This window comes from Bos grunniens, chromosome 7 (assembly GCF_055505025.1).
Source record: "Bos grunniens cultivar Pamir isolate PY7600 chromosome 7, Bosgru_T2T1.0, whole genome shotgun sequence".
NCBI lineage: Eukaryota > Metazoa > Chordata > Mammalia > Artiodactyla > Bovidae > Bos > Bos grunniens.
This window is the reverse complement of record NC_141171.1, coordinates 49,390,875-49,408,076: the sequence shown is the minus strand read 5'-3', so window position 1 is coordinate 49,408,076 and position 17,202 is coordinate 49,390,875. Positions and strand designations below refer to the sequence as shown.

General features: G+C 41.0%; 1 protein-coding gene and 1 pseudogene across 45 annotated transcripts in view; one reads left to right on the top strand and one right to left on the bottom strand.

Moving 5' to 3' along the window:
* Nucleotides 1–17,202, top strand: part of FAM13B (family with sequence similarity 13 member B) — a 95,474-nt gene that overhangs the window by 11,962 nt on the left and 66,310 nt on the right. For 26 of the 44 annotated variants that reach the window (XM_086411732.1, XM_086411721.1, XM_086411728.1 and 23 more), the window contains one exon: nt 16,215–16,381. The gene's annotated coding sequence lies outside the window, so the exon portion shown is untranslated. Of the gene's footprint in view, nt 1–6,092; nt 6,233–16,214; nt 16,382–17,202 lie in introns of those variants that run through there. The other 18 variants (XM_086411743.1, XM_086411739.1, XM_086411737.1 and 15 more) reach the window with 1 other exon arrangement.
* Nucleotides 5,887–8,391, bottom strand: LOC147369428 (uncharacterized; annotated as a pseudogene). The gene is made up of 2 exons (XR_015168655.1): nt 8,325–8,391; nt 5,887–6,724 (listed from the first exon to the last, which is right to left on the bottom strand). The product of XR_015168655.1 is annotated as an uncharacterized LOC147369428 (transcript).

Sequence of the window (17,202 nt, the reverse complement as noted above, 5' to 3'; positions counted from 1 at the left end):
TGTTATTCCAAGGCCAACATTCGTAAGTATTCAATGTTTGTTGTGTCCATTTATAAATAATATCACTGGTAGGGGAGAAGATGATTGGACATGTCTCCCTGGGTCTTGCTGGCTAGTGTGGCTCAGTTTCTTAAGACCATTGTACTAAAAAAGATGATAGCAGCCTTGACTGAACAAATGTTAATTGATATGATAGTACTCAAATAGCCTTGGTCAAAGATGAGATCAGTAAGGGTGAGGAGGGCACCTGAATAATGAACGTTTCCTTATTGATAGCACAAGAGATGGACTCAACATCTTGCTACATCTAAAAGAGCCAAATTTAATCAGACTAATCCAGGTAGGGTTGGAACGGTAGGCAGGAAAGAAGACCATTTGCATTCGCTTTGAGTAATAAGGGTATCTGTTGTAAAGTGACTACAGAGAGCTACTCCCTGACTTCAAGTCTCATCTCAGTGACACTGGTGACATGGGGGAGGCACACATGCTGAAGTCTTCCTGCGTATCTAGGACATGGTCTGGGGTTGCAGGAAATATATTTCTTTTATAGGGATGATATAGGGATCAGAAGCATAAAGCCTCTGATCAGACCAGCTGGGTAAAATGTTTGTTTCCTTGGGCTATAAAAGTCATCTTGCAAAGAAATACCTAAAAAAACAAACAAAACCCCCAAAACTCAACTCAAGTAATAATTTTCCTGGCAGGCCTAACCTTCAGGAGAAATCTTGGAAATATACCAGTCACTTCTTATCTTGGCCAAACAGCTATCTGAAATGCTGTTTCTAACACTAGTTATATATTAAATTGTGACCTCTACCCCTACCAGTAAAGCATTTGTAGGAGAAATGAAGAAAAAGTGATATAATCTTAAAGTAGTCTCTTAGTGACTGCCAAATGTAGACATTCTATTTGTTATAAGATATTAAATCTTAAGTTATGTTATCAGTCAGATGATTCTTTGTTGTGGAGAAGGCTGTCCTGTGTGTGGTTAGGATGTTCAGCAGCATCCTTGACCCCCATCCACTGGATGCCAAAAGTACTTCCCAGGTTTTTTTCCCCCCAATAATTTATTTATTTAATTTATTTTTCCCCCCAATAATTTATTTATTTATTTATTTTGTGCTGGGTCTTCGTTGCTACTCCCATGCTTTCTCTGGCTGCAGTGAGCGGGGCTACTCTTTATTGGGGTGCATGGGCTTCTCTCTCTGGTGGTTTTTCTTGTTGGGGAGCATGAGCTCTAGAGCATGGGCTCAGTAGTTGTGGTGCAAGGACTTAGTTGCTTCACAACATGTGGAATCTTCCCAGGCTAGGGACTGAATCTGTGTCCCCTACATTGGCAGGATTCTTATCCACTCTACCACCAAGTAAGTCTGAGTACCTCCTGAGTTTTGACAACCAAAAACATCTTCAGACATGGCCATAAAAATTATCCCCAGTTGAGAACTACTGCTTTAACCAAAGCACTGGAGCTTGTGGTAAAGAATCTGCCTGCCATTGCAGGAGACTCAGGAGACATGGGTTTGATCCCTGAGTTGGGATCCTTTGGGAGTAGGAAGTGGCAACCCATTCCAGTATTCTTGCCAGGAAAATCCCATGGACAGAGGAGCCTGGTGGGTTACAGTCCATGGGGTTGCAAGGAGTCAGGCATGACTGAGCATGCTTGCACCAAGGTATTGCAGAGAAAAAAAACCTCTTTCCTCCCCTCCAAAAAAACTCTAAAGTGAATTCTGAAATGGACTATCCCTAGAAATGAGAGGATTCAGACAAAATTACGAGATGAATCTAAAAACTCACAAGTTGTGAAAGGTCAGGTGAGACTTACTGAGTGTTGTTTTGGAGACTGTTGCTGGTATGCTATGACTCTTAGCATAGATGCCTGCCTGCCTCTTACCTCAAGCTAAGTGAGAGGGATCTTCAGTGGAACTACTCAAAGTACTTGAGCTGTGTCTCTAGCAGTTAAAGGAAGCATGGTAGACTTGTGGTTGTCTCCTGCCTGAAAAATAGAGGACAAGAGACAGGCTGGGCTGACAGCTGGGCTGGTAGCTGTTCTGGCAGCAAAGAGGAACGCTGAAACTGCACTGGAATTAGCCTATTTTTCCAAGTTTGTTTGGGCAAGAAGTACGTGAGAGCTTCATGTGGACCAGGTGTGTGGACCTTACAAAGTTGGACTAGCCTAAACAGTGCCATCAGAAAAAAGCTCCCCCTCCTCCAGACACCTTACTTCTATTTGAATGGAAAATACTCCCACTAATTTGGTTTGGACCAAACACTTTACTGCCACCTACTGGAAAATTGTCAAAATAAATATACAAATCCACAAGGATGATGTGAATGGCATTCCCTCCGGTAAGAAGTGTATAACCTTGCACAATGTGGGGTGGTCCCAGAGCCACTTACAAATGGGCCAGTGTAAGAGCTACCTTAGATCCTACCTGACAGGGTCCTAACTGAGAAAAACAGTTTCAAGAGACAAGAAGTTGGAGGTGGGCTTCCATGGTGGCTTAGATGGTAAAGAATCTGCCTGCAATGTGGAGACCCAGGTTCGCTTCCTGGGTCAGGAAGATCCCTTGGAGAAGAGAATGGCTACCCACTCCAGTATTCTTGCCTGGAGAATTCCATGGACAGAGGAGTCTGGCAGACTACAGTGCATGGGGTCCAAAGAGTGGGACACGACTGAGTGACTAACATTCACTTTTACCAGATTCTTAGGGATGGAAAGAGAGAGTAAAGAACTGCCAGAATAAAACGCTTTTGTTCAGATCAAGGTTACTGTGATAACCACCAAAGAATGGAGATGGTAGTGGTTTCTGAAAACCATCAAGCATCCATTAGAAAAAAAGGCAGCTTTAATCACCTGCCAGGCCCAGAGTGTGAAACCACCACATGGAAGTAAAAGTTACAGATTTTCCTGCTACCCAATCTTTCCTCTCTCTTCTTCCCTTTCTTGGTTTGTAAGCTGGGAGAGAACAAGAAAGACCAGGCATAATGCCTCTGCAGGGCAAGCAGTGAGCCAGCTATCCTAAGACCGAAAAGATTCACTCTTTTGTGACTCAATGACCACAAGACTTTCTATTCCTAATAGGAACCACAGAACTCATGGAAACTGAGTCAGGTATATGACAGATCGACTCCACTGCACAGGTTTAAAGGGATGATGAAATTTAAAAAGAAAGCTCTTTTGTTCTGTTTTTTAAAGTTATACCCCTAAACTCTGTATGTTGAACATATTGATTACTTAAAGTAGGATCTGGAAAAGATATCTTCCAAGGACATGCTCTTGAGTTTTATGGGGAAAATGGTCTTTGAATCAGTTCATTTGTTGACAGCCCATACTTTGGGAGTAGGGCACATGAGCATGCAAGGGACTCTCTGTCATCTGGGAGCTTGCAGTCTTGGGTTTCATACTCAGAGTAATGTAACTATTAATGTCAGTTATGTCAACAAGAGCCTGTGTTGCATAGGCAGAGCAGGTTCAGGAGGGTTTTTACTCTAATGATTTTCTCTCCTATGAATTTTTTACTCACTTATGATTAAGCTTTAGAAGCAATCATGTTGCCCCCGTTCTTCAAGCATGGAATCACAGGTAAAGCTTCCATTTAAGATATTTAAAGAGAGGTGCAAGACTGAATGCATATAGGCTGCATCTTGATTGGGCTGCTTTGAAACCAGAATCTGCCTGGCCCTCAATTTGGCAGATTCAGACACTTATATTTCAATTTACTCAGGCTAAATTAGGCTCTGGGAATTTAATTTGGATAAGACAACTTCATAATTCACCCCAATGAATGGAAGTTGATTTATGAACCATGATGTGAATATACTGAGAAAAACTGTATTGCTAGTGTCACTAGTACCAGTCATGTGCTTTGGACAATTGCTTCTTACTGGGTTTGTTGATTTAGTTGAGATTTCCTAAGTGATGGGAAGATTACCTGATGAGTGTGGAATCAGAGCATGGGTATTTGTGTGTTCTTAAAGGCTAGCTTTAACTTGTTTATTAGGATATAAACTCAATGACAGGGCTCTTATTTTCTGATGTATTCTAAGAGACTAGAATATAATAAGCATTCAGTATTTGTTGAGTGAGAGACTGAATCTGACCTAAGTTTTTTTAAACTGTTCTGTTAATGGATGGGTTATTGGTCCTGGTCATTAAAATCATAGCCTCTCTCCTAGACAGAGAGCCCACTGCTGCTGCTGCTGCTAAGTCACTTCAGTCGTGTCAGACTCTGTGCGACCCCATAGACGGCAGCCCACCAGGCTCCCCCGTCCCTGGGATTCTCCAGGCAAGAACACTGGAGTGGGTTGCCATTTTCTTCTCCAATGCATGAAAGTGAAAAGTGAAAGTGAAGTCGCTCAGTCGTGTCCAACTCCTAGCGACCGCATGGACTGCAGCCCACCAGGCTCCTCTGTCCATGGGATTTTCCAGGCAAGAGTGATGGAGTGGGGTGCCATTGCCTTCTCCCAGAGAGCCCACAATACATTCTTATTCAGATTCTGCAGGTTCTAGACTCTTTATGGACCCCACCCCTCTCTTATGACAGCATCAGTTGGGCATGTGACACTTAGGTGACAGATGGTTTATTTTACTCTAATGAAATTTGGGAGCCACCCTGTTCTTTATAACACATTTACAGATCATCTCACAGAGTGACTTTTCTTTTTTGTTGTTCCTTTTTTTTTCTTGGCCAATCTTGTTCCAAGTTCTAAGAGGTTTCTTCTTTTACATTTTCTGGGTTTCTGACTTCCAGCTCAGGCAGGTAGGGTAAAACTGAATTGTAGTGGTTTATATTTTCACAGGGGCCTCTCAGATGGCTCAGTGGTAAAGAATCTACCTGCCAATGCAGGAGATGCAGATTTGATCCCTGGATCAGGAAGATCCCTTGGAGAAAGAAATGGCAACCCACTCCAGTATTCTTGCCTGGGAAATCCCATGGACAGAGGAGCCTGGTGGGCTACAGTGCATGGGGTCGCAGAGTCCGACACGACTTAGCGACTAAACATTTTTACTGACACCCAGAGTTCTTTGTGCGGGCGTGGATCTACCTACCGGCTATCAAGGAATCTAAAGGCAGAAAACTGCGTTTTACTCAAAGCCCTTAACAGACTAAAGCAAAAAAAAAAAGAGAGAGAGACCGGCTGAATATTCATACCTTTGTGAAGGCGGTATGAAGGAAGGAACTGCACGGTCGATCTGGGTGGCTATGCAAGCAAGTCCAGATTCCCTAGGCTCAGAGAGCTCCTCATTCTTTCTGCCTTTCAGCTTTGCCTCTCAAATTCTGGATCAGTATAGGAAACTCTATGTAAGCATATGGTCTCTCGACTTTCATATTCCCCGATGCTTTCGGCACCAAAGGCATCTATATTATCTCTGGAGTCTAGGTCGTGTCCTTAGGTGAAGAGAAAGGGTGCGGGCGGACAAAGTCCCCAGTTTAATCTCCATCGCTGAGAAAGAGAACGTGAGTCACCACTTCAATTTGCCCGGAGGTTTTCTGTTCAAGTCTCCGCGCTCCTCACCTAGATAAGGGTACCCGGGTTTTTCTGGTTTCCTGCAAAGTGGCATGTTCCCTCTGCAGAGACCAGGAGTGACCTCGGGCTGCGGAATTTGCCCTTCATGACTCCTACGTCCCCTCCCCACTTTCCTCTTCTTTCCAACCTCTCCAGACTGAGGACCCCTAGACATCTCCCTCGGGTCCGCGCCCTGCTTCTCAACTCTTAACTCAGGGCCCAAATTTGGAGTGAGGGAACCCCCTTCACCCCCTACCCGGGCTCTTAAGTGCACAGACTTCAGAACTGCACCCAGCGTCTGTGGGGGGGGGGTCCCCAGCTTTCACTGCGCACTCGCCCCGCCCCCGCCCGCGGGCCCGCCCCGCCCCCTCCCACGCACGTCACGTCCGGCCCGGCCCCAGCCCGCCCTGCGCCCTGCGCCCTCCGCCCTCCGCTCTCCTCCGCTTGCTGTTAGGGAGGCTCTGCGCCTCAGTCGCTGCCTCCGTGGCCGCTCCCGCCCCGTCTTCCGCGTCTCCGCCGCCGCCACGGCCGGGGGCATCCGGGGGTCGCCTACCGGGCTGGCCCCGAGCCACAGTCGTCGCCTCAGCCTCCCGCCAGTGGCCGCCACAGGAAGAGGCTCGCCGGTCGCGGAGTCACTTGGGGCCTCAGTTCTCGCCCTCTTGCAGTCGCCGCAGGTCCTGGAGAAGCGGCCGCGGCCGGGGAACGGGGCGTCGCGGTTCCAAGGGTAGGTGAACGGGCGGGTACCCCTATCTGCGCATGCGCCGGTCCCGTAGCCGCGGCCCTCACCCCTCTGCCGCCCCCCGGCGCCGTGTCCCACTCGCGCTGGGTTCTAGGGCTTTGCCCCTCTTGGTGCGTGGGAGACCGGGCAGAGCCCTAAAGGTGCGTCATTCGTAGAGAGGGCCCCCTTTCTCCTCTAGCAGAATACGGTGAAGCTGTGCCCCTGGCTTCCAGGGGGTGTGGCAGTCTTCGATATTTTCAGCCGCTGCGGTGCGCGTGAGCGGGTGTGAGTTCTCACCTCCTAGCTCCCGCTAAGTGGAAGCCACAGCTACCTACGCTTGTTTGCTAGCCTCCCCTGCACACCGGACCTGCGCCGCCTCCCTACCCTTTTCCTTCGTGCTGGGCAGTGAAGTTGATGCAGAAAAAAAAAAGTGTGGTTTAATCCGGGCTCTATTGCGCCCCTTTTTAAGATCACGTGAGATGAGTGGTTGCTTACTTCCTTAAATCGTTCGAGAATATAGCCAAAATTGGGCTGTTGGTGCACTGGGGACTTGTCTAGAATGCACTCTGCATAGACCAGGCTAGGGAGGGTATAGCACTGTCTCAGGGCGCCTGGTTTCCTAGATAAGGTAATGGGAAATTCAGTCAGTTGACACACTTGCCCAGTGGGAAGTTGATATACTTCAATTAAATGTCAATTAAAAACCAAACTGACATTTCATTCGGCTCCCCATTATGCCGTCTGATCATTGAAAAAAGTACCTACGATTGGGCACTTACCTTATTTTCAAGTTGATGATAATCTAAAAATGGCAACTGGGACCTCAGTAATGCAGATTACGAAGGCTAAATAACTGAGGTGCACTTACCTTAAAAGGCGGGCATTAAAGGGTGGTGTTGAATTACTGACTTTCTGGGTTAATGTGGGGCTGTGTCTTCAACTTTCGTTTTTGTAACCTTGCATGCAATACTTGATGGCCTGGGTGTCTCTCAGGTACTGTGCTTTTAGTAAGTGCCCGTACTTGTTGAATGGAATTAATGAACTGCTTCTCATTTGTATATCTGTCGGTAGCTTCTTACTTTCTTAATCTCTGCTGCTTCTAAAATTTGGGCCGTATTTTCAACGATTTAATTGTGTTACCGGTTAGGGATCTGGGACACTTCTTAAATTCTGGGAAAGATGTAGAAAGGTTTATCAGTGTCGTAAAATTCTTCCTTAGGTGAAGTAAATGTTACGTTGTATATGTGTTTTAAACTACATATATACTGTTTTATTTTTTGGTATTAATATGAGTATAGAATTCTCGCATTTTCTATGTCTTTAAAATTTTATTTATTTAAAAAATTAGTAGGCTATTTTTAGAGAAGTTTTAGGTTCACAAAAAAATTGATCATAAAGTACAATTTTGCTATATATATCTTTTCTCCTGAACACAGTTTTCCCTACTCTTTATTGTTTTTATTAGAATGCCGTTTGTTTTAGGACAGAGATAATGACTGAAATGAGTGTATTGTGCCGTGTCAGTTTCCCCCACCAATAAAAGAGCTATTTTTATTATCATCTATGAATAACCTCAGTCTGAGCATGGCTTCCCTTGTTTAGTTGCTAAGTCATGTCTGACTCTTTCGACCCTATGGACTGTAGCCCACCAGGCTCTTCTGTCCTTGGGATTTCTTAGGCAGGAATACTGGAGTGGGTTGCCAAAGCCCCTCCCTCTTTGTTGTACCCTGACTTTAATATTGGAGAACATAATAATATAAATTGTAGCTATATTTTGAAAAAAATTGTAATAAATGTGTATAATGTAAAATTTACCATTTCAACCATTTTTAAGTGTACAATTCAGTGGCATTAAGTACATTCTCAGTGTTGTACAACCATTGCCTTCATGGGTGCTCAGTTGTGTCCAATTGTTCGTGACCCCATGGACTGTAGCCCTACAGGCTCCTTTGTTCATGGGATTTCCCTGGCAGGAATCCTGGAGTGGGTTTCCTCCTCCAGGGGATCTTTTAAACCCAGGGATTGAACCTGTGTCTTCTGTACTAAAGGCTGATTCTTTACATTGTAGGCTGAGCCACTGGGGAAGCCCTTGTGCAACCATTGTTAGTTTCCATTTCTAGTGCTTTTTCATCATTCCAAACAAACTGTAGGCAGTAATTCCCCATTCCCGCTTCCTTCTAGCCCCTGTTAACTGCTCTTCTTCTTTTTGTCTCTATCATTTGCCTATTCTAGGTACCTTACATAGGTGGAGTCAAATAGCATTTGTCCTTTTTTTGTGTTTGGCATATTTCATTTAGTACGTTTTTCAAGGTTCATTCATATTGTAGTGTGTATCAGAATTTCCTTCCTGTTTAAGATTGGATAATATATTCCATCGTGTGTATGTATACAACATTTCGTTTATCCATTCATCTCTTGATGAGTATTTGGATTGTTTCTACTTTTTGGCTTTTGTGAGTAATGCTGCTATGAACATTGGTGTACAAGTATCTGTTTAAGTTCTTGCATTTGATTCTTTTAGGTATATACCTAGGAGTGAAGTTGCTGATAATTCTGTGTTTAACTTTTTGAGGAACATCTAAACTGTTTTCCAGAACTGCTGCACCATTTTACATTCCCATTTAGCAATGCACAAGGGTTCCAGCTTCTCTCCATCTCTTCAGCAGTTGTTACTTCCCTTTCTTTGTTTGTTGGTTTATTTGGTAATAGCCATCCTAATGGGGGTGAACAGGTATCTCATTGTGGTTTTGATTTGCGTGTCCCTAAGACTGATGCTGAACATTTTTTCATCTGTGTATCTTTGGAGAAATATGTTTAAGCCCTTTGCTCAATTTTTAAAATTGAGTTTGTTTCTTTGTTTGAATTACTTTCAAAAAGTCATTTTGTAAATGATTTAAATCTTTTATCTGAAAACTTTAATGGTTCTTAAAAATGAAGTACTGAAATTAAAAAAAATAGAAATTGGGGAATTCCCTGGTGGTCCAGTGATTAGGACTCTGTGCTTCCACTGCAGGAGGCATTGGTTCGATTCCTGGGTGGGAAACTAACATCCTACATGCCACAAGGCATGGCCAAAAAAAAAAAAAAAAGGAGGGGGGAGAATTTCTGTTTACAGATGGATAAACAGGGAAGAGATTTTTCATCTGAAAAAGGTTTCCAATTATTTAGTAAGTCACACTGCATTAAAAAGATCTCAATTAGGTATATATCAAGATGGAGAACTCACTTGTATAACCTCAGCATTACAAAAGTGATGCATTAAATGAAGATCCTGTCCTCTCCAGTGAGTAGGGTTAATGCTCTTAAACTTTCCTTTCTTTATATTCTGTTAACACAGCTAGGAGCAGAGGAGGGGATTACTGGGTGGAGAAAAAGAAATGTACACATGTACACATGAACTTGACCTGAAACAATGTTCTCCAAGTGATGCAGTAGGCTCCTATGTGGGGTGGTTCACTTTGGGACGTAATAGAAGAGCTGACTTTGATTGGAAATGGGAATAATGAAGGATTTTTAAAATAGAATGTAATAAAGGTGGGTTTAATGCACCAACTGCCAATCACATAGTACACTGTAACTGTACTGTAAGTCACTTCAGTTGTGTCCGACTCTGTGTGACCCCATAAACGGCAACCCACCAGGCTCCCCTGTCCCTGGGATTCTCCAGGCTAGAACACTGGAGTGGGTTGCCATTTCCTTCTCCAGTGCGTGAAAGTGAAGTCGCTCAGTCATGTCCGACTCTTAGCGACCCCATGGACTGCGGCCTACCAGCCTCCTCTGTCCATGGGATTTTCCAGGGTACTGGAGTGGGGTGCCATTGCCTTCTCCACATAGTACACTAGATAGGTACGAATTGTAATGGTATGAAGGATAATTCATTATCAGATTTATTCACTCACTGGATATTTTTCTTTTTCTAAATATAAGCTACACGAAGGAGCAAAACCAGAGCAGTTACTTGATCATAGTTGTATAACCGTACATTTATTAAACATTGAATTATGCACTTGAAAAGAGTGAATTTTATGATATGTAAATTATACCTTAATAAAGCTGTTTTTTTAAAAAAGCAACCCACCAGTGGACTCTAAGGAACTTACATATTCTCTTGGGGGAAAGAGACTTTAAACAGACACAGAAGGGGATATATAATAAAACTTATGATGATTGTTTTAGAGCCGAGGAATAACGTGCCCTAAGAAAATTAACAGGGGATATCATTAGGTTAGATGGGTTGGAGAACCCCCTCCAAGAATGAGACTTGAGTAAGAGTGGAAGATGAGAAAGAGGAAGTAAGGGACAGTGTTTGGGGTAAATGAGCCAGCATGTATAAAAGTCTTAGGTTGAGGGATATGCAGTGGGTTGACAAGATAATTTAATGAAATTTATTAGATTTCTACTAGAGAAGTAAATACCCTAAATCTTTTTGGTTGGGTTTTTACCTAACTTCAGTATATTTTTTCTTTTGTACATGATGTGTAATAATTCTATTCTCTGTGGTTTTAAGCATTTTTCAGAGAAATGTATGTCTGGTTTCTATTATTGCCCTTTTCTGAAATGGAAAAATAGAAAAACTTGAATTGTTTACTTAAAATATGTATTTTTGTTTTTGTGTAGCAGGCTGCTGTTCCTTGTAATTGAAAAGGAAAAGTGAAAATAAAGCTCATATCACTTGCTGATTGACATAGTAGGTGCTTCATATTTGGGGGAAAGACTAGGGGGAGGTCTTTTGGATACCAGTCAATCCGCCTGCCAATGCAGGAGACTCGGAGATGTGGTTCGATCTCTTGAGTCGGAAGATTCCCTGGAGGAGGAAATGGCAACCCGCTTCAGTTTTCTTGCCTGGAAAATTCCATGGACAGAGGAGCCTGGTGGGCTATAGTCCATGGGGTCACAAAGAGTTGAACTCAACGAGCACCACACACACACAGTGGATGAAAAATTTGGAAAAGTGAAGGAGGGCAAATTAAGGATCAGATAAGAAAATATTTTTATGTTAAAAGCAGACTATATTGTGGTTCATTGTAGAACCACTTTTGAAACTAATAATTTCAAAAGATATATATACAAGTGTTGGCATAATGGTTTTTGAATAGCAAGTACAGAATATTTGCTTTATGAATTACCTTTATGAAGTATCATTTCATACATTTCAGTAAAACTTCAGACAGTATTTTCAGTGTTGGCTGCAGTCATTGTTGTCTAACAGAGCGTTAACTAAAAGGCAGCAGACTAGAGCTTTACTGACTATTTTAGTGACCTACTCACTAGTCAAGTGACTTTAAACCAGTTTCTTAAGCTCTGAAATTTTTTTTTTGTTATTCTTTTGAGAAAGAAAACGATAATCTACTATGCTTATTTCACAGGGAATGGTTGTGAAGATTCAGTTGGATAGTGAACTGGAAAGTATACCAGAAATGATAGCATCATTTCAGATATTAGAATTCTGCTGTTGTATAATATTCACAACCTGGGAAACAAAGTTGAAATCTTTTTTTTTTTCCTCTCAAAGTTCATAATTAAGTGGAAAAGACGTATACAAAAAATAAGTATAATCAGTGCTTTTTTGTTTGTATGTCACTCTTGCCCCATACCCCCCCAGCAATTTTTACACAGGTCTGTGCAAAAAGAGAGAAATGTTCTGCTCTCAAGGGATCCATTTGGTTAGAACAAGTTGTGGAATTACTTCCAATGGTTTAAAAAAAAAAAAGAAGTATATTGTAGTTTGTTATTAAAGAGCAGCAAGAAATGATATGCTAGTCTTAAGATCATACTCATTAGTAGGCCCAAGGTGAGCATGTTTTCAGTGGAGGAACATGAAAGGTGAAAAGCTACTAGAACAGAGGAGTCTTGAAGAGTCAACATTTGTCACAGTTGAGATCATATGCATGATGTGATTGACTAGAATGTGTTCTCTTTAATGCATATATGCTTTCTCAGATATTTTGTGTCATCTTCTAAATTGTAGAGCAATTTTTTTTTTTTTTGAAAGGCTCAGTCATGTTGGTACTTAGTCAGAAGAACTAATTTAGCATTTATTCAGTTTGACTTAGTAGAAAATCATGCTAAAGTAGTAACCAGTGACCTCGGAGTGCACGTAAAGGAATATTTTGGGAGCCAGCTTGCTCTAGCACACACTTAAACCGTTTCATGAGGAAACGTCATTTAAAGTGTCACATTTTCTCATACGTTAGGATTAAACATCACTCCAGCACTCTAACCTGTTTTTCATGCACTGTTATGTGAACTTTATAAAACTCAAGATCTGACTCCTGATAAATATCTTAAAAGGTCATCCTTTGAGGAAGTTTCTTCATCTATCTTGGAGACTAACTTCAGGTACCTTATGGGTTCCTTGGCTTTTAAAATCAGATTTGTGGCTTATTTCCAAGTAGATGTGAGAATAAATCTTTTTGCCTGTATAATACTGCTCATTTTCGTGTTCTAGTTTCTTAAGACTTAAATTACTTCTCTTAGATTTGGAGTTAGATCCAGCAGCACATTCTAGCATCATTTACAAATTTTGAAGTTTAGCTCAGTGCCTTGAGGCTCAGTACCTGTAAAAGGGGAATAGTGCCTTTTATATTAAAAAAAATAGCATTTTTTAGGTATGAGAAATAACTTATGAAGTGCTTATAGATATAAATCAGAGTTTCTTTTCATTCTTTTAAAAAATTATAACTGATTTACAGTATTAGTTTCAGATATACAATAGTGATTGTTTTGTAGTTTTATATATTATACTCTAAAGTTATTATAAAGTGCTTTTCTTTCTTGCTTTGATTATCTTTGTTGCTGGAAGGAAATACGGCAGCCACTTTTGATGTTTTATTTAGTTTTTAATCACTTAAGGAGATGTTCAGTTCTTATTTATCTTCTTTGTGTAGCCAGTGTTATTCTTATTTATGCTTCTTATTTATGTCTTTATTCAACATATATTTTAAACTTTAGATTATGTGTTAGGGATTGTATGAGGCTATACAAAGATGAAATGACAGGGTCGCTACCTACAAGGTCCTCTCTTGAAAAAAAGAGACAGACGTATTTTTAGATTCTATGGAATCATTGCTAAAAAGGTAAGAAACACAATAGGAGTAAAAGAGAAGGAGAACTGTCTGCCTCAGGAAGTCACGGAGGGTTTGACAGAGGAAGTAAAGTTGAGACTTGATGGTGAATTGGAAGTTTGATGTACAAGATGAAATTTGTCATGGTGTTGAGTTAGGGCTCCAAGACAGAAAACAGAACGCACTCACAGCTTGGGAGGTGTGGTTTGTGAATTTCAAGTATTTAAATATTGTTGGAGAGTAGAGTGAGGTGGTGGAGAAGGCAATGGCACCCCACTCCAGTACTCTTGCCTGGAAAATCCCATGGACAGAGGAGCCTGGTGGGCTGCAGTCCATGGGGTCGCTAAGAGTCAGACACGACTGAGCGACTTCACTTTCCCTTCTCACTTTCATGCATTGGAGAAGGAAATGGCAACCCACTCCAGTGTTCTTGCCTGGAGAATCCCAGGGACGGGGAGCCTTGTGGGCTGCCGTTTATGGGGTCGCGTAGAGTCGGACACGACTGAAGCGACTTAGCAGCAGCAGTAGCAGTGAGGTGGAGGAATGTCAGGAAAGGAGATTTTAGGTGAAGTACTTGTAGGCCGTGCAATAGAGTTTGCAGTCTGTGGTGTATGTCAGAGGTTCATAAAACTTTGTATGTATTACAGTCCCTCAAAGAGCTGATTAAACATACAGAGGCCCTGGCCAGGTTCTCATGGATGCTAGGTTGGGGTTGTGGCTGTATACTGAATATCTGTATATTGAACAAACCCTTCCCCATCCCCAGATGAAGTTAGGAAAGCAATGCTGTAGGTCGCTGGTCTCAAAAGTGAGGTGCTGGCACTTTGAATGGGCAGGATGATCTGTTAAAATGTGTGTGGAGGTGGAGGAATACAGTTTACATTTCTGTTTATTTTTAATGTTAATTTTTTTTTCCTTTTGCTGAGTCGTGCTGCAAGCAGAATTTTAGTTCCCTGATCAGGAATCAAGCTAGTGCCTCTTGGGTGGAAGTGCAGAGCCCTGACTACTAAACTGCCAGAGAATTACCTTTAAAAATGTTATTAGAGTGTTATGTTTATTATGTTCATAATATCTTAGGATATTCAGTATTTTACCTTAGATATACATATGTATGAGAGGTATGGTTGTAATCTTTTTCCTGATTGAAAAATTTGGAGCCGAGGGCTCTAGGCATTGGAAAACAATTGAGGAATTTTGTGCAGGGAATTTAGTAGATTTGAGTATTGAGGATATCAGTAAGGAGAATAGATGAGGGGACTTAGTCACAGGGGATTTTATCTCCCTTTGTCTTTATTACTTTTCTTCTGATTTAAAAGTTTGAAATCATGTAGATTATAAAATAGTTGACTGTGGCCATGAAACCTTTTTGAGAGTTACTCAGAATGAATCAGGCTATTTACTAATAGATTTTCTCTAGGGGCAACCAGTTTTTAAAAGAGTGGTAAATGAGCTGTCTTAAGGTGAAATGTTTTGTTTAGTGGGTTGCAGTTAGTAAAATATATGTGTTGCATCTAGCTCCATGATTTAGCGAGTGTGGTTATACAAAATATACTCGATTTCATTGCTCATTGTAGTTCTGAAATCACAGAGGAGGGTTGGTTGGTTATTAGATGTCTTGTCCCTGAAGTTAATCTCTCTAAAAGATCTTATATAACTTTGAAGTTGTTTTTTATGTAAGAGACTACATGTTTTAGCAGGCATTTCAGGATGTTTCAGAAGTAATCGTCTACTAAACATTTGTTGTGGGAATGTGGTTTTCCTTCCCTTCCGTTTTTAATGTTCCTCCTGGAGGTATGTGTTACTATTAACACATTTTTGAAAACCACACTGTATGATAATACTCTTCTGCTTACCTGAACCCTCTTGAGCAGGGACCTGCAGTGTACTGAGCTTATTAGAAGATTTTACATAGATTATTAGAATTTACAGAAGATGATGAGACCAAATATTAAACACATTGCCAACAGGTTTTCCCTGCCCTTCTGTCTCTCCACAGCCTCTTTTGCTGGCCTTTTAACAGTATGTAAAGAAGAGAAAGAAATTGATTTTCTTTCTAATGCATGCATGGATTTTCTCAGTAAAATGTAACATGTGTAGGTATTTTTTATATAAGGAAACCTAGGCTTAGCAACATGGAAGCTGTTCAGCATCACATCTACAGAGCTAGTATTTGAATATGCACCTTTCTAGTGCTGTGTATACACGTTGCATATGCACTTTCTAGTTCTAGTTGGAAAACTCCTCTTTTCCAACATGCACTATTGCCTCTTCAAATTAGAAGGTGCGTACTGCTGTGTTCTGGATAACAGAATGTTTCTTGTATACAAAGTAAAGTATGTAAGTGTGGTACCAAGCTCAAACTCATGTCTTTCACTCTGATCTAAAAGTGCTTCCATGTTTAGTTCTGAGTATATGAGTAAGGATGGAATAGGACTGGGTGGGATGTGTGTGGGTGTGTGCACAAATGAAGGGTCCATTGAGGAAAAATGTATTATGAGAATGGTGTAATCCCTGAAAATGTGTGCTGTCAAAGATTATCCTGTGCAATGCGTTTGTTTATCTTTAGCAGAAAGATTCATACCCAGGTTAGCCATCATAATTTGAAACCTTGTGTAAGATTTTGCCTCTTGTTCTCAGACAGATTTTTTTAAAAATTATTCATCTATGTGGCTGCATCAGGTCTTGGTTGCGGTGTGTGGGATCTAATTCCCTGACCAGGGACTGAATCCAGGCTCCCTGCATTGGGAGCTTGGAGTCTTAGCCACTGGACCACCAGGGAAATCCCTCTCAGACAGATTTTTTTTAGGCAGAAGAATGCTTTTTGTTTTAGTCACCTTCCTGAATAGATTCACTGCTTATTCTAGTCTCTTCTCACAGTTAAAGATGTTATAGGAAATTAAAAGAATTTTTTTTTTTTCTTCTAGATTAACTGCTGAAGTACTGATCGAGTTCTGCGTTTCTTCAATGAGGAACTATAGGCTGATCTTCTGCCATAATCTCAAACAGCCATAAATGACAAAAGAATGCTTGCTCAGTGAGGGTAGCTGGTGCAGAAACCATTTTTTAAACTTAGGTGTTTAAGTACTCAAAGGTAAGTTTTCACAATAGTAATTATCCCATGCTTATATATCCACAGAGATTTTAGAATTAATTTCCTATTGCTGCTATTGACTAGTTAACAGGTTTTGTAGTTATTAGCTGACATCAGATGTGTTAAAGAATGGATTTTGCTTGTCTGAAACTGTTTACATTTATGGCATTTTGCTGTCCCTAAGTTAATTTTTACTATTTATATAAGTTTCATTTGTTCTCCAGTGGGTTTACCTTTTGTACATATGGACATATACATATACATTTATTTGTGTAAACTTTTAGAATATTGAGCTTTTTTTTCTTTTGCTCTTATCTTTCTCTTGTAGTGTGAAAGGAATTGTGTCTCTGGGGTGATGAAAAAAGCTCAGTTGGTGTCTTTTTGTTCATTATCAATTTTTGAAAAAGGTTTTTCTTTCCTTTATCCATATAAATTAATAAATTTTTATTTCATTTTTATTTTTTATTCCTTTGGCCATGCTACATGGGTTGTGGGATCTTAGTTTCCGGACCAAGGATTGAAACCACGCCCTCAGCAATGAAAGCACAGAGTAGTAACCACTGGACCACCAGGGAATTCCCATAAATGATTATTTTAGAAAATGAATATTTATTGAGATTATTTGTTCTTTGATGATTCAGAAATTGGAAACATTGTTTTTGCCCACTGATTCTTTATTGATCACAAGTCCTACAGAGTTAAGATGAATAATTTATTTCTTCTGGACTAGACAGACTGGAAGTTTTTCTTTTGAATAATTATGAAGCAGCAGGATTGATAAAAGAACATTCTCATTAAAGGTAGATGCCTAGAAGAAGAAG